Raw genomic sequence first — 23769 nt, 5'->3', positions numbered from 1 at the left:
ATGGTGAGAAAGCATTTCCCTAATACTGCAGTAGGGGTTGGAATGCAACCTGGGTAACTGCAGCAGGTATTTGTAATAAGTGAACAAATCAGTTGTCATCATTGCAATGTTGAATCCTTGAAACCAACCCTAAAGGTATTACGAATTTACTAAGACCATGACCCCCCTGATAAGCCGTGCCCACTTTTCTGAAACGCGATGAGAGCTGCATTTATAGTAGGGCTGGGCGATATGGCCTAAAATCTATATCGTGATACAATTTGAAGCATGTGCGATATATCGCGATATAATATTTTCTTCTGTATGTATACAAATTACATGGCTCTCATCATCCATGTCCCCAAGCCAGTGCCATCAGCCCCATGCCATTATCCATGTCCCCCAGCCAGCGCCATCAGCCCCATTCCATTGCCATCATCCATGTCCCCCAGCCAGCGCCATCAGCCCCATGCCATTGCCACCATCATCATGTCCCACAGCCAGCGCCATCAGCCCCATTCCATTGCCATCATCCATGTCCCCCAGCCAGCGCCATCAGCCCCATGCCATTGCCACCATCATCATGTCCCACAGCCAGCCCCATGCCATTGCCACCATCATCATGTCCCACAGCCAGCGCCATCAGCCTCATGCCATTGCCGTATCATCCATGTCCCCCAGCCAGCGCCATCAGCCCCATTCCATTGCCATCATCCATGTCCCCCAGCCAGCGCCATCAGCCCCATGCCATTGCCACCATCATCATGTCCCACAGCCAGCCCCATGCCATTGCCACCATCATCATGTCCCACAGCCAGCGCCATCAGCCCCATGCCATTGCCGTATCATCCATGTCCCCCAACCAGCGCCATCGGCCCCATGCCATTGCAACCATCATAATGTCCCACAGCCAGCGCCATCAGCCCCATGTCATTGCCAGTTTGCCACCATCATCATGTCCCCCATCAGCCCCATGCCATAGCCATCCACCCCCCCCCCCCCACCCCCTGGTAGATTCGGGCCCCTGCTAATATACTTGCCTTTCCTGCAGGGTGCGCGGCTGGCTGATGGAGTTCGCAGGAGACGGACTGCGTCTTCTTCCCAGCATGCACTGGGAGGGACCTGACATCACACACAGCGTCAGCCAGCGTGCTGACGATGTGTGCGCGCAAGGCCCTGGCCAGTGCAGCGCTGTGCAGAGTCGGGAGGCCACGGAGCGGTGAGTGAGAAGCTTCTTCAATTCACTACTGCTCTGTGGTCATCTATCGCGTTATGGCGATATAGCTAAAATCTATATTGTTTCCCGAATTTATGTCGATAATATTGTATATCATTTATATCACCCACCCCTAATTGTTAGTAGGGCTGCAGCAAACGATTATTTTAGCAATCGAATATTATATACGAATAAAGTGTATATACGAATAATCGAGTACTCTAATAAAAAAAAAAAAGAATAGACTGTTTTCCTTTATAAAAACTCATCAGACCCCCTGCCATCAGTCCCCAACACCCTTCATTCCCCCCTGTGCGATCAGCCCAAGTGCATCAGTTCCCCCCCAGTGCCATCAGCTCCACTATCCCCCCAGTGCCATCAGCTCCGTTCCCCCAGTGCCTTCAGCTCTCACCCACCCCAGTGCCTTCAGCTCCACTCCCCCAGTGCCATCAGCCCCTTCAAATCACCAACATCTCCCCCCTCCCCCAGATTCGGGCCCCTGCTAGTGCTAATTTTATACTTACCTTTCCTGGCAGTGCGCTGACATGGAATCCGCAGGTGACGGACCGTGTCTGCTTCCTAGCATGCACTGGGAGGGACCTGACATCACACACAGCGTCAGCCAGCGCACTGACGATGTGTGCACGCAAGGCCCTGCAGTGCAGTGATGATGGGAGGCCACGGAGCGGTGAGTTAAAGGCTTCACTCACGCTCCGTAGTCACGTGATTAAAACAAATCTTCGATGCAGGGAACAATTATATCTATTGAGGGACAATTTTTAGGCACATTGATGGGAAAGATTTTGAATCGCAGGTGGTGTTTTCTCTGATTGGAGACATTAACTTTCCCTTTCTTCTCTATCTGGCCCAGACCGCAATGACAATTTCTTTCAGCCTTGACTTGTCTCTATAGTGTTTTCTGCAGTGCTGTGCCTATTGCTGCCCCATTACTGTACCTGCTGTGTTGCAGTGTGTACCCAGATACTGTACTTCAGAAATAAATAATAGCTCCACACAGATAGTGATTCTGCAATAATAGTGCCCGAGCAGTCAGATAGTGTCCCTAAATATACTAATGCCAAACAGACTGCCTAGTAAGTAATAGTACCCCAAATTTATCCCAGATGGTAATAACGTCTTACTGTTGTTCCACATAGTAAAAGTGCCCTCTTTTGTGCTCCACACAGTAATATTGTCCCCATCAGGGTACTTTCACACTAGCGTTTTTCTTTTCCGGCACTGAGTTCCGTCCTAGGGGGCTCAATACAGGAAAAGAACTGATCAGTTTTATCCCCATGCATTCTGAATGGAGAGCATTCCGTTCAGGATGCATCAGGATGTCTTCAGTTCAGTCACTGAACGGCATTTTGGACGGAGGAAATAGCGCAGCATGCTGCACTATTATCTCCGTCCAAAATTCCGGATCAGTTGCCGGAATGCTGGATCCGGCATTAATTTACATTGAAATGTATTAGTGCCGGATCCGGCATTAAAAATACCGCATGCGCAGACCGGTAAAAATGTGAAAAAAATCTATAACAGATCCATTTCTCCGGATGTCATCCGGAGAGACGGATCCGTTCTTGCAATGCATTTGTGAGACGGATCCGCATACGGAACTGCTCTCCGGATCACTCTGCCACAAGTGTGAAAGTAGCCTTAGGCCCCACACTGTAATAGTGCTTCTTTTAGTGCTCCCGACTGCAATAATATTTAATACTTGGTGCCCCGTATAATAATACAGTGATCTCTCAGGATACAATAGTTTCTTTTCTGACCCGTCGTAAGTTGAAACCAGACTCAACATACAATGCCTCAGACTCAGATCCAACCAATCAAGGCCACTTCTCTGGTGACCTAGCTGTATTAGTTACTGGTTAGTTACATGTAAGGACTTGTTTTATCTGTCATAGTTATCTGCTTATTTTTCATAAATATTCATTTTTTTCTTATCTTGCATGACGTTTTGGGGCTTTGAAACCGATTACTCAACTTACAATGGTTTCAACATACAATGGTCGTCCTGGAACCAATTAATATTGTAACTTGAGGGACCACTAATATCTCCAGAAAAGCTTCCAACATACACACTAAATGTGTCCACAGTACATAAGTATACTGCAAAATAAAAAGTGTGGAAGACTATGTTGTTCCATACAACGGTATCCAGTACCCCTAAATACATATAGACATGGACATGCCTTACATAGCAGTTCACATTCTATCCCTCAGTGGAGATTTGCAGCATCTTCCTCTGGTTTCAGGAACTGCACACATCGGGTCATGTGACTGTACAGGTCCTTCAGCCGCAACAAAACCTGCCGATGAGGGGGAGGAGCACCTGTGAACTGCTCTACTCCCATTTTTACTATAAAGTCCGATGGTAGGCAGGGAATGGGTTGTGAGCATACTGGCAAATAAGGCCCTGTATACGGGTGAATGGTGGGTGGGGCAGGGACCGATGGCTCCTTGCTACACCATAGTTTTCACCTGAATCTGCATTTAAAAGCTGTAAACACAGTCCTATAAGTTCCTTTTACAAAAATTGCTTTAGCAGGCAATTATCAGGTACGAACAAAACGTTCCGGATAATTGCTTGATCCTCAGGGCCCTGGGAGCTGGATTCAAAGCGATCATTTGCAGTTTAGTTGTCTCTGGGCTGCAGATCCCTGTTTAAACAGGCCGATCTGCAGCACAGAAATGATGATTTTATTATTTTTTTAATTCAAGAAAATGTTTATTCAAGAGCAAATAGAGAAATAATTTTAGGTTCCGGCCAAAACACATGATCAGTTCCTTGTCTTCAGTTCTCCAGCTAGCAATGCAAATCATCTGTTTACTCTGATAGATACAGTGTGAATGCAGTGACAGGTAGTTTGCTCTTCACATCTGCGTTGGTGGAACTGTCAGGGGCCTCCGTCTCAGATTATAGAGTTGCGCGGCCTGATGTTCCATTTTGTCTGGTAAAACACGACCGGCTCCATTATAGCCTCTGAGGTCCATCGGGCGCCATTTGTGTTTGTCATTTGACGGTTCCAGTGATTCCATTATTTTTCTCAGAACAGAGCAGAACAAGAGAATTAGGCCTCATGCACAAGCGCAAAAGTGTTGTGGGCACCATATCACGGATCCGAAAACCACATATACCTGCATGCATGCCGTCATTTATATATTTTTTTTACTTCTGCAGAATTGTCCATGTCTTGTCCGCATTTGTCAATTTATTCATACGTTTTGAGAAGGAATAAAAGAGGAGCAGCACAATAAGTTCTAAGAAAAAAATACTCCGGCTTTGTTACTGTATGGGGAATAAAAGTATTTACTAAAATAGGACATGTCAGGAGAGCGGACAGCTCTTGTTTGCTATGTAGGCATGCTAAGAGCAGAGGTCGTACTTCATTTTTACTGGAAGAATAAAAATATTCTTCTTAACATTTTTGAGGAGTATTTTTAGCCAAGAAGGAGTACAAAAGTTGCAGTAAGGCCTCTTTCACACGACCGTTGTGTGCACCCGTGGCCGTTGTGCCGTTTTCCGTTTTTTTTCGCGGACCCCATGACTTTCAATGGGTCCGTGGAAAAAACGGAAAATGCACCGTTTTGCAGCCGCATCCGAGATCCGTGTTTCCTGGCCGTGAAAAAATAAGACCTGTCCTATTTTTTTCACGGCCAACGGTTCACGGACCCATTCAAGTCAATGGGTCCGTGAAAGAACACGGATGCACACAAGATTGGCATCCGTGTCCGTGATCCGTGGCCGTAGGTTAGTTTTTATACAGACGGATCCGAAGATCCGTCTGCATAAAAGCTTTTTCATAGCTGAGTTTTCACGAAGTGAAAACTCAGAACCGACAGTATATTCTAACACAGAAGCGTTCCCATGGTGATGGGGACGCTTCTAGTTAGAATACACTACAAACTGTGTACAAGACTGCCCCCTGCTGCCTGGCAGCACCCGATCTCTTACAGGGGGCCGTGATCAGCACAATTAACCCCTTCAGGTGCGGCACCTGAAAGGGTTAATTGTACTATCATATCCCCCTGTAAGAGATCAGGGCTGCCAGGCAGCAGGGGGCAGACCCTCCCCCCCTCCCCAGTTTGAATATCATTGGTGGCCAGTGCGGCCCCCCCCCCTCTATTGTAATAATAGGTTGGTGGCCAGTGCGGCCCCCCCCCCCCCCCTCTATTGTAATTATTCGTTGGTGGCACAGTGGGCGCCCCCCCCCCCCTCCCTCCCTCTATTGTAATAATTCGTTGGTGGCACAGTGTGCGCCCCCCCCCCCCTCCCTCCCTCTATTGTAATAATTCGTTGGTGGCACAGTGTGCGCCCCCCATCGTCCCCCCCTCCCTCTATAGCATTAACAACATTGGTGGCCAGTGTGCGGCCTCCCATCTCCCCCCCCCCCATCATTGGTGGCAGCGGAGTTCCGATCGGAGTCCCAGTTTAATCGCTGGGGCTCCGATCGGTAACCATGGCAACCAGGACTGTAGTAGCGTCCTGGTTGCCATGGTTACTTAGCAATAGTACAATAGTAGAAGATTCATACTTACCTGCTGCTGGCTGCTGCTGCGATGTTCGTGTCCGGCCGGGAGCTCCACCTACTGGTAAGTGACAGGGTCTGTGCGGCGCATTGCTAAATGAACTGTCACTTACCAGTAGGAGGAGCTCCCGGCCGGACACGAACATCGCAGCTCCCAGGTAAGTATGAATCTTTTACTATTGTACTATTGCTAGTAACCCGCTGCCACCAATGATCGGGGGGGGGAGATGGGAGGCCGCACACTGGCCACCAATGTTGTTAATGCTATAGAGGGAGGGGGGGCCGATGGGGGGCGCACACTGTGCCACCAACGATTTATTACAATAGAGGGAGGAAGGGGGGGGGGGCGCACACTGTGCCACCAACGATTTATTACAATAGAGGGAGGAAGGGGGGGCGCACACTGTGCCACCAACGAATTATTACAATAGAGGGAGGAAGGGGGGGGCGCACACTGAAGGGGTTAATTGTGCTGATCAGGGGGCAGTCATGTACACAGTTTGTAGTATATTCTAACTAGAAGCGTCCCCATCACCATGGGAACGCCTCTGTGTTAGAATATACTGTCGGAAATGAGGTTTCACGATCTAACTCATATCCGACAGTATATTCTAACATAGAGGCGTTCCCATGGTGATGGGGACACTTCAAGTTAAAATATACCATCGGATTGGAGAAAACTCCGATCCGATGGTATAAAAGGGACTCCAGACTTTACATTGAAAGTCAATGGGGACGGATCCGTTTGAAATGGCACCATATTGTGTCAATGTCAAACGGATCCGTCCCCATTGACTTGCATTGTAATTCAGGACGGATCCGTTTGGCTCCGCACGGCCAGGCGGACACCAAAACGACTTTTTTTTCATGTCCGAGGATCCTCCAAAAATCAAGGAAGACCCACGGACGAAAAAACGGTCACGGATCACGGAAAAACGGGACCCCGTTTTGCGGACCGTGAAAATATACTGTCGTGTGCAATAAGCCTAATTCAAATAAATATTACGTAGGCATACGTATAGTTAAAGGGAATCTGTTGCCTCTGGTAAGCCCTATTAAGTACAATGTTAGGCCTCATGCACATGGCCGTTGCCCGGCCATGGCCATATTGCGTCCCGCAAACAGCGAGTCCGCAATATGTAGGCACCGGCCGCGTGCTCCCCGCATCACGGATGCGGACCCATTCACTTGAATGGTTCCGCAATTCGGAGCTGCGGTGTGACACAGAGGCACTGCAAAAAAATAAAACATGTTCTATTTTTTTGCGCTGCGGACGGATCACGGACCCATTCAAGTTGAATGGGACTCGATCCGTCCCAGCCGCCGCACAGATGTTGCCCGTGCATGAGGCCTTACATGCATAGAACACCTGCCGCTGACTCCAGGTCAGTAATCTGTATGGTGATATTAACCCCCATTCCCCACTATGTGCCCACAAACCGGCTGTGGAATGCATAGTGAGGATTCTCCCGGAGTCCTTCCCATTATGTGCGCATGCACAGGAGTCCTCTCATTAGATTCCATGGCTAGTTTGCTGGTGCACTGCAGAGGAATGGGGGTGAGTACTGACATACTAATGACTGGTGTGGAGTCAGTGGCAAGTGTTCTATACGTGTATTAGGGCTGCACGATAAATCGAAAAAATAATCGAATCGCGATAATTGGCAAATGCTATATGGCGATTTGGCCGACCCGAAAATGCCGCGATTATATATGAAGGGGCCCCGCGCACAAAACTGGCTTTGTGTGTAAAGTATTTTACTAGTGTGTGAAACAATCTCTCTCCTATTGATAAGAGGTTCAGCCTCTGTACTCCCTTTCACTATGAATGCACTGCAGCGAGCGGGCCGGCCGGCGCGTGACTGACGTCACTTAGTAACGCTCCTGCTTCCTGAAGTGGGAGGAGCGTTACTAAGTGACGTCAGTCACGCGCCGGCCGGCCAGCCAGCTTGCTCCCGCTCGCTGTAGTGCATTCATAGTGACAGTGAGTACAGAGGCTGGACCTGTTATCAATGGGAGAGAGATTGTTTTACACACTAGTAAAATACTTTACACACAAAGCCAGTTATGTGCACAGTTTAGGACACATGAGGGGACACATAGGGCCATGAGGGGGACCAGCATAAGATGCTATATGTCTTATGCTGCCCCCCCCCTCATGGCCCTATGTGTCATAGCACACATCCCCTATAACAGCGTCCTCCACAGATCCACCCCATAACAGCGTCCTCCACAGATCCACCCCATAACAGCGTCCTCCACAGATCCACCCCATAACAGCGTCCTCCACAGATCCACCCCATAACAGCGTCCTCCACAGATCCACCCCATAACAGCGTCCTCCACAGATCCACCCCATTACAGCGTCCTCCACAGATCCACCCCATAACAGCGTCCTCCACAGATCCACCCCATAACAGCGTCCTCCACAGATCCCCCACAACACAGCGTCATCCACAGATCCCCCACAACACAGCGTCATCCACAGATCCCCCACAACACAGCGTCATCCACAGATCCCCCACAACACAGCGTCATCCACAGATCCCCCACAACACAGCGTCATCCACAGATCCCCCACAACACAGCGTCATCCACAGATCCCCCACAACACAGCGTCATCCACAGATCCCCCACAACACAGCGTCATCCACAGATCCCCCACAACACAGCGTCATCCACAGATCCCCCACAACACAGCGTCATCCACAGATCCCCCACAACACCGCGTCATCCACAGATCCCCCACAACACCGCGTCATCCACAGATCCCCCACAACACAGCGTCATCCACAGATCCCCCACAACACAGCGTCATCCACAGATCCCCCACAACACAGCGTCATCCACAGATCCCCCACAACACAGCGTCATCCACAGATCCCCCACAACACAGCATCATCCACAGATCCCCCACAACAGTGCCATCCACAGATACCCTCCATAACAGTGCATCATCCACAGATCCCCCATAACAGTGCATCATCCACAGATCCCCCATAACAGTGCATCATCCACAGATCCCCCATAACAGTGCATCATCCACAGATCCCCCATAACAGTGCATCATCCACAGATCCCCCATAACAGTGCATCATCCACAGATCCCCCATAACAGTGCATCATCCACAGATCCCCCATAACAGTGCATCATCCACAGATCCCCCATAACAGTGCATCATCCACAGATCCCCCATAACAGTGCATCATCCACAGATCCCCCATAACAGTGCATCATCCACAGATCCCCCATAACAGTGCATCATCCACAGATCCCCCATAACAGTGCCATCCACAGATCCCCTATAACTATGTCATACCCAGCCGCGTCAACGGCTCATATGGGAAAATCCAAGCAAATAGACCTCTAGCCCAATTCCCTTAAAATATTGCATCGCATATCGTTATCGCAATTTTTAGGGCCCTAATCGCAATCGCACAAAATTCCCATATCGTGCAGCCCTAACGTGTATTACTGTACTTATTAGGGCTTGGTGGAGGTGACAGATTCCCTTATGGTTGCTACTTATGCAGGGAACTGTGGCACTGTGACAAAACATTATTGATGGGATGGTGGAACTAAAAGTACCTAAAGAGGTTGTGCAGGCCATTTGTATTGATGACCTATCCTCTGGATAGGTCATCAATATCTGATCGGTGGGAGTCCGACACCCGGCACACATTTGTGTAGTTGCAGTAAAAACAACGATTTGACCGGACTGTCTGATTACTGGAAGAGATGGTTTGCACTGGATAGTGAGGCAACTAGGGGGTATAGCATGTAAGATAGTATAGCATCTGGATAGGTCATCAATATGAGATCAGTGAGGGTCCAAAACCCTGCACTCTTGCCGATCAGCTGGTTGAAGAGGAGGCGGCGCTCCATGCAAGTGCTGTTCGTTACACTACGCGTCGTCTCCTCTGGAGCGGTAGCATAGTGTAATGTCAAGTACTCGCTCCATTCAAGTGAGTAGAGCAAGTACTTGTCATTACACAGGATGCAACGCTCGCATCAAGCGTCGCTTCCTCTTCAACCAGCTGATCAGCGGGAGTGCCGGGTTTTGAACCCGCAGTGATCTTTTATTGATAACTTATCCAGATGCTATCCTATTTCCAGTGCAAACCATCTCTTAGGGTATTCACACGGTGCAGTCAAATCACAGTTTTTACCGTGACGGCCACAAATGTGTATCCATTGCTAATGTGTTAATTGTTGCATTAAAAACCACAATATACCTGCCCCTAGCACCTAAAAGATGGGCACAGACACCTAGCATCTTTTTAACAAGCTGGGGTTCACTCAAGTTAATAAAGACCCCGCGTGGCACTGGCTATGGTTAATAAGCCCCTGGGTGGAGTCTGGGGTTAATGAACAGCAGGCACTTAGGCCTCTTTCACACAGGCGTCGCGTGTAAGGTGCGGCTAGGATGCAGGTGCGTCGTGGGAAAATGCGTGATTTTTCCACGCGAGTGCAAAGCATTTTAACGCATTTTGCACGCACATGAGAAAAATCGGCATGTTTGGTACCCAGACCCGAACCCGGACTTCTTCACAGAAGTTCAGGTTTGGGTTAGGTGTTGTGTAGATTGTATTATTTTCCCTTATAACATGGTTATAAGGGAAAATAATAGCATTCTTAATACAGAATGCTTAGTAAAATAGGGATGGAGGGGTTAAAAAAAATAATTTAAAAAATGTAACTCGCCTCATCCACTTGTTCGCGCAGCTCGGCTTATTTTCTTTCTTCTTCTTTGATGACCTGGGAGGAAAAGGACCTTTGGTGACTTCACTGCGCTCATCACATGGTCCGTCACATGTGATGAGCGCAGTCACGTCACCAAAGAAGAAGAAAGAAGACAAGCCGGGCTGCGCGAACAAGCGGATAAGGTGAAGTTAAATTATTTTCATTTATTTTATTTTTTTTAACCCCTCCATCCCTATTAAGAATGCTATTATTTTCCCTTATAACCATGTTATAAGGGAAAATAATAATGAAACTTGCTTGCGGATGCTTGCGATTTTCACGCAGCCCTATTCACTTCTATGGGGCCTGCGTTGTGTGAAAAACGCACAATATAGAGCTTGCTGTGATTTTCACGCAACGCACAAGTGAGGCTACTTTCACACGAGCGTTCGGGTGTCCGCTCGTGCGCTCCGTTTGAAGGGGCTCACGAGCGGCCCCGAACGCATCCGTCTGGCCCTAATGCATTCTCAGTGGAGGCGGATCCACTGAGAATGCATCCGCCTGCCAGCGCTCAGCCTCCGCTCCGCTCAGTGAGCGGACACCTGAACGCTGCTTGCAGCGTTCGGGTGTCCGCCTGGCCGTGCGGAGGCGAGCGGATCCGTCCAGACTTATAATGGAAGTCAATGGGGACGGATCCGCTTGAAGATGACACTATATGGCTCAATCTTCAAGCGGATCCGTTCCCCATTGACTTTCAATGTAAAGTCTGAACGGATCCGCTCAGGCTACTTTCTGACTTAGAAAATTTTCTAAGTAATAATGCAGACGGATCCGTTCTGAACGGATGCAAACGTCTGCATTATCGGAGCGGATCCGTCTGATGAAACATCAGACGGATCCGCTCCGAACGCTCGTGTGAAAGTAGCCTGATACGTGAAAATCACTGCTCATGTGCACAGCCCCATAGAAATGAATGGGTCAGGATTCAGTGCGGGTGCAATGCATTCACCTTATGTGTGAAAAGGGGCCTTATAGCCAAGTGGTAGCGTACATACTCAGATGCATTATACTGGACTGTGGCAGTATTGACTACGATGTACTTAATTATTACATAACTGCCCCAGTGCATTCACCTCAGACCCAGTCACCCCACCCAGGGGCTAGCTAGTGCCATCCAGGGTCTTAGAGAGCCAAAATGACAAATCAGCAGCTGTCTTATTAACAACAAAGCTCCTTACTGGCCGCATACCCCTAGCTGTGACTCTCAAGTACAGATCTTTGTTATTGGATGTTTCAGACACCAAGTGTATTGGGGCTCATGCACACATTTTTTTTTCATATGCGGAGCCATTCACTTCAATGAGTCCATGTGCATTCCATTTCCGTATGTCCGCATGGCTATTCTGCAAAAAAAAGATAAAACATGTCCTATTCTTGTCTGGTTTGAGGACAAGAATAAGCATTGTTACAATGGATCTTCAAATAAAATGAATGCAATATGGATGTCATACGGATGTCATTGCAGACCGCAAAATACATACAGTCGTGGGCATGAGCCCTTACTGTGCCGATTGTGCTGTTCACAGTGCGCATGAGACACACGAATTTACTTAAGACTTTACAGTACATTCGAAATTGCGACCTATCTAAGGGTCCATTCACACGTCTGCATGTGTTTTGCCGTCTGCAAATTGTAGATCCGAGGACGTGTGAACGGACCCTAAGGCCCCTTGCAGATGAGTGTTCCTCCCGCAGCGAGTCCGCATCGCAGCACCCGGCCTGAGCTCCCATCGCTGCCGGGGGTCACATAGCATTATATTGATTTATGATGCTATGTAACCCTTAGGCCCCTTTCACACGGGCGAGTATTCCGCGCGGATGCGATGCGTGAGTTGAACGCATTGCACCCGCACTGAATCCTAAACCCATTCATTTCTATGGGGCTGTGCACACGAGCGGTGATTTTCACGCATCACTTGTGCGTTGCTTGAAAATCGCAGCATGCTCCTCTTTGTGCGTTTTTCACGTAACGCAGTCCCCATAGAAATGAATGGGGTTGCGTGAAAATCGCAAGCATCCACAAGCAAGTGCGGATGCGGTGCGATTTTCACGCACGGTTGCTAGGTGACGATCGGGATGGGGACCCGATCATTATTATTTCCCCTTATAACATGGTTATAAGGGAAAATAATAGCATTCTGAATACAGAATGCATAGTAAAATAGGGCTGGAGGGGTTAAAAAAAAAAAATATATAATAATTTAACTCCCCTTAATCCACTTGTTCACGCAGCCGGCATCTCTTCTGTCTTTATCTGTGAGCAATAGGACCTTTGATGACGTCACGCTCATCACATGATCCATCACAATGGTGATGGATCATGTGATGGACCATGTGATGGACGCAGTGATGTCATCAAAGGTCCTATTGCTCACAGATGAAGACAGAAGAGATGCCGGCTGCACGAACAAGTGGATTAAGGTGAGTTACATTTTTATTTATTTTTTTAACCCCTCCAGCCCTATTGTACTATGCATTCTGTATTCAGAATGCTATTATTTTCCCTTATAACCATGTTATAAGGGGAAATAATACAATCTACACTACAACTAACCCAAACCTGAACTTCTGTGAATAAGTTCGGGTCTGGGTACCACAGTCGGTTTTTTATCACGCGCGTGCAAAACACATTGCACTCGCACGATAAAAACTGAACATCGGAACGCAATCGCAGTCAAAACTGACTGCAATTGCGTTCCTACTCGCGCGGGTTTGCCACAATGCATCGGGACGCATCCGGACCTAATCCGGACACGCCCGTGTGAAAGAGGCCTTACAGTTCTGCTGCCAGTGTTATCCAATACATTCCAGAACTGTAAGGGTTACATAGCATCATAAATCAATATAATGCTATGTGAATCCCGGCAGTGCTGGGAGGTCAGGCCGGGAGCTGCGATGCGGACTCACTGCGGGAGGAACACTTGTCTGCAAGGGCCTAAGAGTCTGATTTTATACTTGTTAATTCAGTACTGGGCAGTGGCAGAATAGTATTTGCCCTAATTAAATCCTACATTTGCCACTAATTGGATTTCCCCACCAATACAGTATGCGTTACTTGCATTGTTTTGTGATTTTACCCTTTCATTGCACAGGGTGAAATCCACACCAAATATCCCAAACATAATTGACATGCTGCAAATTTCTAAATCCACAGGGAAGGTCAATTTTCGCAATAAAGAAAGAAGCAAAGTGGACATGAGATCTGTGAAATCTCATGCACTTTGCTGGTCTGTATTACACTGCGTTTTTTCTGCACGAGAATTTGCGCGTAATCCTCATCTTTATGCAGCGTCAGGAAAGGACTGTCCTGTGGTAGTACAGTGTGGCGTGAATGCCTTGCATTGCCAGATTTATGTGTGTTTCTGCAGCATATTCGTAATGTCTAACAGCGGTTTGTGGAGCGGATTGGATGTGGTTTTGCCGTAGATCTGACCCTTCCACAATTGACATGCTACTAAATTTGAAAACCACAATGCAGGTCAATTTCCACATGGAAAAGATCCGCATGAGATTTACATGAGATTTATGTAATGTCTTAAATGTTGCTGTTTTTCTGCGTGGGAATCATCACGGAAAAAACGCATGTATTCGTGCAGGTGACCTAAAAGTGCTGTTTGCTAGGATGGCATCCAGATTGTGTCTCACCTCAACTGTCTGAAAAGGTAAATTCATGGGGGACACTGTTGGCTGTGGCCCGCATGAATGGGTCCGCAATCTGGAGCGGAAAGGAGGCACTGAACCCCAGGGTTTCTGTCTGTGCATGCGCAACTTTTTTGCAGTGCGGACCCCATTCAAGTGAATGGGTCCGCGATTTGCATGCGACAGCCCCCGTGCATTGCGGACCGCACGCGAGATTACGGCTATCTATCGTTGATGAAAGGAGGAGACATAGGCGGTGCTGGGCTCCTTCACAGGCGGGCGTGGCTGGGCACAAGGAAGTTAGTCAAAGGGAGGGCGGCGATTTCAGCTCAGAAGGCGGCGATGGGCACCTAAACGGGCACCTTTCACCTAGGATTCAGTGTTTTACAAGGGACATCGCCATATGTTTAGCTTATTGGGCTCATTTCTCATGACAGAATCCCTTTAAGCACTTATATAGCGCTACTATATTCTGCACCACTTTACAGACATTAGCATCCAACTGTCCCTAATAGGGCTCACAATCTAAGGTCCCTATCGGTATGTTTTTGGAGTGTGGGAGGAGTACCCGGAGGAAACCCACACAAACACGGGGAGAACATACAAACTCCATGCAGATTTTGCCTTAGGTCAGATTCGAACCTAGGACCCCAGCGCTGCAAGGCACCAGTGCTAACCACTGAGCCACCATTAACTGCAGCTAATGAATGATTTTACAGTAAAATCGTGCGGTCATCGGCTGCTGTGGGTGGGCGTTGATATCGATGCTCACAAGCAGAGCTTAGTTTTGTTCACCTGCTCCAAATTAGGTAATATGTAATACGTGCACGGCAGTACTACACTGACACTGTATCAGGTCAAAGCAGGACTTAACGGGAGTCTTTCACCTAAAATAACCATTATACACCACAAACATCATGATATCCATTACATTCCCCATATTATAATCTTACCTTCCATATTGCTGTCCATCGCCTATTTTCTCTTAAAAACACATTTTTTTCCATATGCTATTTAGCCTCTGAAGGTGCCCAGGGGCAGCGTTTATGCGGCCAGTGCCCAGGCCCCACGGCGCTGTTCAAATCAAACCCCTCCCCTTTCACCCCTCTGGCCCGCCCTAGGTTCTTCAGATTCCATCCTCCCGTCATTGACAAATCCGGCGCCTGCGCCGTTCAACATAATCCTCGCATCTGCTCACTCCATTACTCACTAGGGCAGAGGCAGCAGAGCGTTTAATGCGCATGTGCCGACCCGTACATCCCGATCTAGCCGGCGGAAGTAAACTGACACAAGATCAGGATGTACGGGCCGGCGCCTGCGCATTAAACGTCCTGCTGTCTCTGCCCTAGTGAGTAATTGAGTGCGCAGGTGTGAGGATTATGTTGAAACGCCGGATTTGTCAATGACGGGAGGATGGAATCTGAAGATCCTAGGGCGGGCCAGAGGGGTGAAAGGGGAGGGGTTTGATTTGAACAGCGCCGTTGGGCATGGGCACTGGCTGCATAAACGCCGCCCCTGGGCACCTTCAGAACCTAATTAACATATGGAATAAAAGCGTTTTTAAGAGAAAATAGGCGATGGACAGCAATATGAAAGGTAAGATTATAATATGGGGAATGTAATGGATATCATGATGTTTGTGGTGTATAATGGTCATTTTAGGTGAAAGACTCCCGTTAAGTTCTGCTTTGACCTGATACAGTGTCAGTGTAGTACTGCCGTGTGTGATCCTGTCAGAGGAGCAGAGTTCAGAACAGGAACTCTCACTGCCACACACTTAGGCTGGTTTCACACGGGCGTTGAGGGAAAAGGTGCGGGTGCGTTGCGGGAACATGCGCGATTTTTCCGCGCGAGTGCAAAACATTGTAATGCGTTTTGCACTCGCGTGAGAAAAATCGCGCATGTTTGGTACCCAAACCCAAACTTCTTCACAGAAGTTTGGGCTTGGGATCGGTGTTCTGTAGATTGTATTATTTTCCCTTATAACATGGTTATAAGGGAAAATAATAGCATTCTGAATACAGAATGCATAGTACAATAGCGCTGGAGGGGTTAAAAAAATAAAATAAAAAAATTAAACTCACCTTAATCCACTTGCTTGCGCAGCCCGGCTTCTCTTCTGTCTTCATCTGTGCTGTGAGCAATAGGACCTTTGATGACGTCACTACGCTCATCACATGATCCATCACCATGGTGATGGATCATGTGAGGGACCATGTGATGAACGCAGTGACGTCATCAAAGGTCCTATTGCTCACAGATGAAGACAGAAGAGATGCCGGCTGCGCGAGCAAGTGGATTAAGGTGAGTTTAATAATTTTTTATTTTTTTTTAACCCCTCCAGCCCTATTTTACTATGCATTCTGTATTCAGAACCATGTTATAAGGGAAAATAATAATGATCGGGTCTCCATCCCGATCGTCTCCTAGCAACCGTGCGTGAAAATCGCACCGCATCCGCACTTGCTTGCGGATGCTTGCGATTTTCACGCAGCCCCATCATTCACTTTTATGGGGCCTGCGTTGCGTGAAAAACGCAGAATATAGAATATGCTGTGATTTTCACACAACGCACAAGTGATGCGTGAAAATCACCGCTCATGTGCACAGCGCTTCCGCACAGAAAACTCGCCCATGTGAAAGGGGCCTTAGAGTTTCTCGGACTAAACTCGCTCATGTGTGTCTGCCCTTAGACCGTTTTTGGCACAGACACATTAGTAAATCTGGGCCGATGTATTGAAATTCATAGGCACTCATACACATTAGATTGTCGGCCGGTATTGTCTATGGGGGACTTAAATAAATTGCATCATCAGAAAATGACCTGATGTTTAAATCATGTTATGTTAAAATATTTTTTTTAATTTTTGTTAAATAAAAAAAAATCTGGCAGTTTTCGCCCTGGCCACTAGGCCTCAAATGTATAAGACTTCCTTGTCTTTTGAGAGCAGCCTAATGGGCCATAGACACAGTGGACAGGAGTATAAATTGTCCCACAAAAAAAAGAGCCTTCATGTAGATAGGTCAACGAAAAAATAAAAAAGTTATGACTCTTTGAAGGCAGGGAAGAAAAAAAATTTATAAAAATTTTGCTTCGTCTAAGGCTACTTTCACACTCGCGTTTTGGGCGGATCCGTCATGGATCTGCAAAAACGGATCCGTTACAATAATACAACCGCATGCATCCGTCATGAACGGATCCGTTTGTATTATCTGTAACATAGCCAAGACGGGTCCGTCATGAACTCTTGAAAGTCAATGGGGGACGGATCAGTTTTCTATTGTGCCAGATTTTGTCAGAGAAAACGGATCCGTCCCCATTGACTTACATTGTGTGCCAGGACGGATCTGTTTGGCTCAGTTTTAGTCAAGCGGACAGCAAAACGGTGCAGGCAGCATTATGGTGTTCGCCTCCAGAGCGGAATGGAGACTGATCGGAGGCAAACTGATGCATTCTGAACGGATCCTTTTCCATTCAGAATGCATTAGGGCATAACTGATCCGTTTTGGACAGCTTGTGAGAGCCCTGAATGGATCTCAAAAACGGAAAGCCAAAACACCAGTGTGAAAGTAGCCTAATTTTTGCTACAGACAGAATACAGGATTTTGCGGTTGCAAGAAGAAATATGTTGGCAGGACTATCCAATCAGCTATAGTAATGTTTTTCTAAAACACGGTTTGTCACAGCACATTGTGGGGAATCATAGAGTGGGCTTATAAATGCCGACCCAAACCTAATAGATTTGAAGCTTTGGGGGGGGATGAAAAAGGAGCCTTCTGGATTTATAAACTTTAGTCCCAAATCGCTTGACAGAAATGACTGAGATTCTCCTGTAAACTTAGGAATAATTCAGTAATTTTTGAATATTTGTTGGCTTCCCTATAATCGAATGAAAGCAAATCCCCCTAGCTAGTCCCAATCACAGTTAAAGGAGTTGTCCGGGTTCAGAGCTGAACCCGGACATACCCATATTTTCACCCAAGCAGCCCCCCTGATATTGGCATCCGATGCGCTCCCTTGCCCTGCGCTGGATCGTGCAGGGCAAGGGCTCTTTTGTTTACAATAACACACTGCCGGGCGGAAGCTTCCACCCGGCAGTGTGTTCGGTGACGTCACCAGCTCAGATGGGCGTGCTTTAGCGCTGCCCTAGACGTTTTTCAGCTCTGAACCCGGACAACCCCTTAAGCCTCTTCCTCATTTCCGTATCATTTTCAAGTCTGTGAAAAAAGCGTCCTTGTTTCATTTGGGAAGATGTCTGTGAAAGATCCATCCATATTTGGTCCATGTCCGTTTTAGTCTTCAGTGAAAAATGGACACACCACGGATGCCATTCGTGTTATGGCCGTGATTTCATGGACCCATAGACTTCAATAGGTGTGTTTGGTTCACACCACGGTCAGTAAAAGAGTACTGATGTGTACTTTAGAGACACATTCAAATCAATGGGTACGTGTGCTCTCCGTGGAAAATGCGGACAGCACAGGTGGAAAATGGAAATGTGGACGAGCCCTAAGTCTGCATTCACATGACCATGTGTGGTCTATGAAATGCAGTCCATGAGATGGCCACATTTCCAGGACCGACCACATCTCATGTGAAATGAATTAGATGATGATTTGTGACGAATGACACTGAGTTCTAGCCATCTGTGGGCCTACTGTCCTGTATGCACAGTTTCACTTCATGGGACAATAGACCTGATACTGGACTGGAACGCACAGTATCATAGATTATTGTGATGCACTAAGGGGGGAATTTATTATGAGGCGAAAATTTGAAGTCAGTTTTGCTTGAGTCTGTGTTGGAGTACTTTGTGCCACATTTATCAAATGTCACGTGTTTGATCAATTTGGCCTGTCCTTAAACCTAACACTTTTGTCTGGAGAAGCTCCTCCACTTTTCCTACTCCACCCTCCTCCTGGAATGAGATTGCTACTTTTTTGTGACTTTTCCCACCCATATTAAGAAACTGGAGTGAGCGGTGTAAAAATGCAAAAAGTTGCAAAATTTTGCGCAAGTGAGTGTAAAAAGTCGCAAAAGCCCTATTGCGACTTTTGGACACCAGAATTCTGGAGTGAAGGTATGATAAATCAGGGCTTAAGTTCGGCTCACGTGAGCAGCGGTTGATCCCTTTAATGCGGCCATGTGAAGACCGTCTTATGTAGATACTTTGCTGTCATGTGGAAATAAATCCTTCAGTCGACTGCAAGGTGGACAGTTACATCAAAAATATTTTTGATGTAGTTTACTTTTAGGAAAGGACTAGTTCAGTTTTGAAAGCAGTCATAATATGTACACCCTACATTAAGTTATATCCATTTGGTGATGCAGGTGGAATTCCTCACAGCGGCGCCTCTTGAATCCTGTTTTTTAGTTTGCTATTCTTAAGAAGTTATCAGTTGACACCATGATTCATGTAAGGCTACTTTCACACTGGCGTTTTGGCTTTCCATTTCTGAGATCTGTTCAGGCTCTCACAAGCGGTCTGAAACGGATCAGTTTTGCCCTAATGCATTCTGAATGGATAAGGATCCGCTCAGAATGTATCAGTTTGCCTCTGATCAGTATCCATTCCACTGCTTGCAGCTTTTTGGTGTCCGTCTGACGAAACTGAGCCAAACGGATCTGTCCTGACACACAATGTAAGTCAATGGGGACAGATCAGTTTTCTATGACACAATCTGGCACACTAGAAAACTGATCCGTCCTCCATTGACTTTCAGTGGAGTTCATGACGGATCCATCTTGGCTATGTTAAAGATAATACAAACGGATCCATTCTGAATAGATGCAGACGTTTGTATTATTTGAAGCATTTAAGGTATTTTTACGGTGTGTACGAGAGTAGCTAGAAATTCTGTATCTTTCCTAGTTTACACATAGACCTTTTGTCTCTGATGAAATTGATTGGAGCCAGGCATTGTTTCTCTCCTAGGGCTCAGGATTTCTCTTAAAGAGGACCTTTCACTAGAATAAAAAATCTAAACTAAGCATACAGACATGTAGAGCGGCGCCCCGAGCGTCTCCTTCTCCCATGCTGTAGCGCTGGCCAATCGCAGCGCTCAGCTCATAGCCTGAGAGGTTTTTTTTCTCTCAGGCTATGAGCTGAGCGCTGCGATTGGCCAGCGTTACAGCCTGGGAGAAGAAGACGCCGGCAGGCTCCACCCAGTTGAGCCGAACATCTGAAGATACCGGAGCCTATACCGGGAGAACGGAGCGGCGCCAAGGGATAATAGTAAGTGCAGGGAGATCCCTGGGCGCCGCTCTCCATGTCTGTATACTTAGTTTAGATTTTTTATTGTAGTGAAAGGTCCTCTTTAAATGGATTGGTTTGTAATGTCCATTGATTGGAGTGGATATATGTATAGACCTCATAGCTTGTACTACTGTCTTGTCCTGTGCCACCCAGAAGATGCACAAGCGTGTCATTGTCACTTCACAGTAGATAGGTTTTTATACTTCACATCATACTTTGTGTTTAGAGGAGACACTGAAGCTCTTCACTTAGGCTTCGTTTACATCACCGTTCAGCAGGAGAACGGAAAGGACGGATTCAGTGCATAAATGAGCCGAACGGAGCCTAACACCTCATAGACTATAATGGAGTCCGTTAGGTTTCCACTTAGAAGATGATTTTGGAGCGGAGACAAAAGTAGTGCATGCTGGACTTTTGTTCTCTGCTTCAAAAATCTTTCTCTGAGCACAAACCTAACTGACCCCATTATAGTCTATGCTCTATGGGGTCCTTAGGATCCGTTCAGCTCAGTTATGTGCCGAATCCGTGCTTTCCGTTCTCCTGCATCTAAACGGAACAGAAGAACGGAGAGGCTGAACGGTGATGTGAACAAAGCCTTACCTCTTTCTGTGTTTTTGGCTGCAGTGAACGTACTACATAAAATTCTACAAAATAGTCTGCAGCTGCCAAATAGGACATTAAATAAATAGGTGCGGCTTTTTTCCACAGCTCAGCCTGAACAATGCAGAAATGATCAATGATGTAAGTGGTTGTAATGTAGATACTGATGTCTGTGGAAATAAAATGAGAAAGGGATGATTCATGCAGTGCTAATAAATACGGGATGCCTGGAGGTTTCTTGTATATTCATTTCTACTTAATTCTTGTTATTCCACCACGATTCTGGACTATTATCTGCCGTAATACATGAGTAGTGCCGCAGATAAAGCCTGTTTCACATTTGCGGTAAACAGATCCGGTAGGCTGTTGGTTGTAAAGTATTAGCTGTTGTAAAAGATCCTGAATCTTACATTTCCAGCTATTTATGGCAACATATACAATTTCATATAATCATTTTGGCTTTGGCTATTAATAGTGGGTCCTGAAGCAAAATCCATGAGAGGAATGAGGGGTTCACATTAGAACTGCTTGTCTTGTCAACCTAAATTGACTATTTATTTAAAAATGCATTCCTTGTTTTTTAATTTTTTATTTTACGTATATTAGTAACTGACCACCAGTATTCTAGCAGTGTCATTTGTTACACCCTTTTTCCGTCCATCCTTTTTCTGTTTTTGTTGCTGTTTTTAATGGCACCATTTTGGGGTAAACATAACATACTGATTAAGGCTACTTTCACACTAGCAGCAGGACAGATCCGACAGGCTGTTCACCCTGTCTGATCCGTCCTGCCGCTATTTCGCCGTGCCGCCGGACTGTCGCTCCGTCTCCCATGACTATAATGGGGACGGGGGGCGGAGCTCCGGCGCAGCACGGCGAGAGGCCGCCGGACTAAAAGTACTGCATCTCCGACTTTTAAGTCCGGCGGCCTCTCACCGCGCACTGTCATGCTGCGCCAGAGCTCTGCCCCGTCCCCATTATAGTCAATGGAGACGGAGCGGCAGTCCGGCGGCACGGCAAAATAGCCGCTAGTGTAAAAGTACCCTAACTTTTATTACTTTTTTCTGGGGGGGGATTGGAAAATAATGCCACTGTGATTTTACACTATAATTTGGCGGTGTTCATTTTTCTTCATAAATAACATGATAACATGATTTTTGATCCCAAACACATATATATATATTTTTTTGTTTTACTACTTTTGCACAAAAAAAACCTTTCAAAAAAATAAATAATTATTATTATTTTTTTTTTGTTTTGATCTCTTTTTATTACATTTTTTGGTGGGAGATATGCAATAAAACCCCAGCAATTCTGGCTTTGTTTTCTTTCTTTTTTTTCCCATCACGCATGATAAATTACAGTTGGGTCGTGTGGTATACCAAATAAGTGGAGGGGATTTTATTTTTTGAAAATTTTTCCATTGAAAAGCATGTTTTAATGGAAAAAGGTATATATATTTTAACTTGGAATTTTATTTTGTTTATTTTAACCATTTGTTAATCCCACAAGGAGATTTTGACAGGTGATCCTTTGCTTCTGTAATACACTGTACTACTTACGCAGAACAGTGTATTATACTGTCATTACTATACTGACTGGCACCATTAGGCTGTGCTAGAAAGGCGCAGCCTGATGGGAATACACTGCAGGCAGGCCTGGGGGCCTTCATTAGACCCCAAGCTGCCATGCGAAGACCTTTGCACCCCATGATTTGATTTACAGGGTGCCAATGCCTGCAAGAGGGAGCCCCCTCTTTCTAAACCACTTAGATGCCATAGTTGATATTGACTGCAACATCAAAGATATTAAATGGACCAGATCTGCATTTCTGCCCATCTGGGCTGGTAGAGCAGGAGCCTGGCTCTCACTAGGACACTTTAAAAAGGTGGCAGCCTTGCAATACTGTACATATAGATAAGGCTTTGTGCACACCTCGTCCTGTCACTCCGTGCTCTCTTCCTGCAGGCTGTATGGTTAGTATTTTGCATCAGTATTTTTAACCCAAAACCAGAGCTGGATACAAAACATTAGGGAGGTGAAATCTTTCTATTACATTATAGAATTCCCTTTTTTATGTGTGTGGGTTCCACTTTTGATTTGCAATCCTAATGCACAATACAGACCAAAACATGCTTTTGTGAACGTGACCTAAGGTTGCTATCACATGTAGTGCCCTTCAAGCAGCGACTGTGTTGCAGGCCAAAGCAGCAGTGGGGCACAAATTACCAATGATGGAAACGCTAACTTGTTGTAGTCTGTTAATGGCTGCCCAACTGCAAGGAGTTAGTAATCTGCGCAGCATCATTGCTTTGGGCCGCATGAAGGTCGCTGCGCAGTTATACAGTGGCCGCTATGTTCATATACTTTGCAGCTACCATAAAGCACACACATCTTACTGCATAGTCTATATAGACGTTACAAGAAGGAAGTGTGTGCCTCCAATATGGTCGCCCCCAGCATGATGACTTCCAGGTATATAGTAATCACTGTAGTAGTACAGAAAATACAGTAGCTGCTTTTATTTAATAAGAATTAATAAACTGCTTGTACCATAAGATGGAAGATTATTTTAGACTTTTAAGCAAAAGTGCTCATGGCTTTGTCGTAATCAGCTCTTTGCAAAACATTAATTATACAGTAAAGCTGCAGAGTCATCACTTTGACAGTATGCCCCCTTTATTTTAACTGCTCATGGGATTCCTGGCTTGGAAAGTGGCAGGGATTTCTAAAAACTGCAGTGTATATATTTCTGTGATTCATTCCCAGACAATATCTTCTCCGGGGCATAGAGAA

At 46.4% G+C, this 23769-nt stretch overlaps 1 protein-coding gene and 1 long non-coding RNA gene across 2 annotated transcripts in view; both read left to right on the top strand.

The window, feature by feature from the left end:
• Positions 1 to 23769, top strand: part of VPS13A (vacuolar protein sorting 13 homolog A) — a 269928-nt gene that overhangs the window by 23741 nt on the left and 222418 nt on the right.
• Positions 840 to 23702, top strand: LOC120989139. The gene is made up of 3 exons (XR_005776229.1): positions 840 to 1198; positions 11582 to 11584; positions 23690 to 23702. It is a non-coding gene; the product is annotated as an uncharacterized LOC120989139 (long non-coding RNA).

The sequence above is a fragment of the Bufo bufo genome, chromosome 2 (assembly GCF_905171765.1).
Source record: "Bufo bufo chromosome 2, aBufBuf1.1, whole genome shotgun sequence".
Taxonomy (NCBI): Eukaryota; Metazoa; Chordata; class Amphibia; order Anura; family Bufonidae; genus Bufo; species Bufo bufo.
This window is presented reverse-complemented; position numbering and strand designations above follow the sequence as displayed.